The sequence below is a fragment of the Benincasa hispida genome, chromosome 10 (genome assembly GCF_009727055.1).
Source record: "Benincasa hispida cultivar B227 chromosome 10, ASM972705v1, whole genome shotgun sequence".
NCBI lineage: Eukaryota > Viridiplantae > Streptophyta > Magnoliopsida > Cucurbitales > Cucurbitaceae > Benincasa > Benincasa hispida.
The window spans coordinates 12,201,500-12,202,421 of NC_052358.1; positions in this window are offsets into that span (position 1 = coordinate 12,201,500).

Sequence of the window (922 nt, forward strand, 5' to 3'; positions counted from 1 at the left end):
GTGGAGAATCTTGAGAAATTTTCGTATTTCATATTTTGTTATTTATTTATTTTTTATATTATATTATATTATATTGGTATCCATGTTCCCATTGTACATGTACTCCTCAAATTCATAACACGTAACCAGCACGAGCTCCTGTCGTTTTCTTTGTTAAAGGTAAGTCCCAAAGTGTTGCCATGATAAACCTTACGAAACTAGAATTCGCAGCCCTTGACATTAATGGCAATAATTATGGGTGCTCAATGCCGAAATCCACCTAGATGCTATGAACTTAGGGGAAACCATTAAAGAAGAAAATACGACATCCAAACAGGACAAAGCAAAAACTATGATTTTCCTTCATCATTATCTCCATGAAGGATTGAAAATTGAATATCTTGCAATAAAAAAATCCCCATATATTGTGAAAAAAAATTGAAAGAGAGGTATGATCATAAAAAACAGTTATTATTCCTAAAGTTGGTTATGAGTAGATGCATTTGAGGCTACAAGATTTTAAATCAGTAAGTGATTACAATTCCATATTATTTAAAACCAGTTAGAAATTGTTGTTATGTGGAGAGAAAATTACTGATACTAATATGTTAGAAAAAATATTTTATACATTTCATGTCTCGAATATGCTCCTGCAGTAGCAATTTGAGATAAATGTTTTAAACAATATCATGAACTAATTTCATGTCTTTTCGTGATTGAACAAAATAACGAGTTATTGAAGAAGAACCACGAATCTCAATCAACTTGAACAACACCATTTCCTAAAGTGAATGTTGTGAATGTTAATAATCGTGGGCGAGGTCTGTTCATGGTCGAGGTTGTGACTTGTGGTAGAGGAAGAAATAATAATTATTTTTGTGGTGATCGTTATAATCATTCAAAATTCAAAAGAACCACACAAAATGATGATCACAAAGGAAAA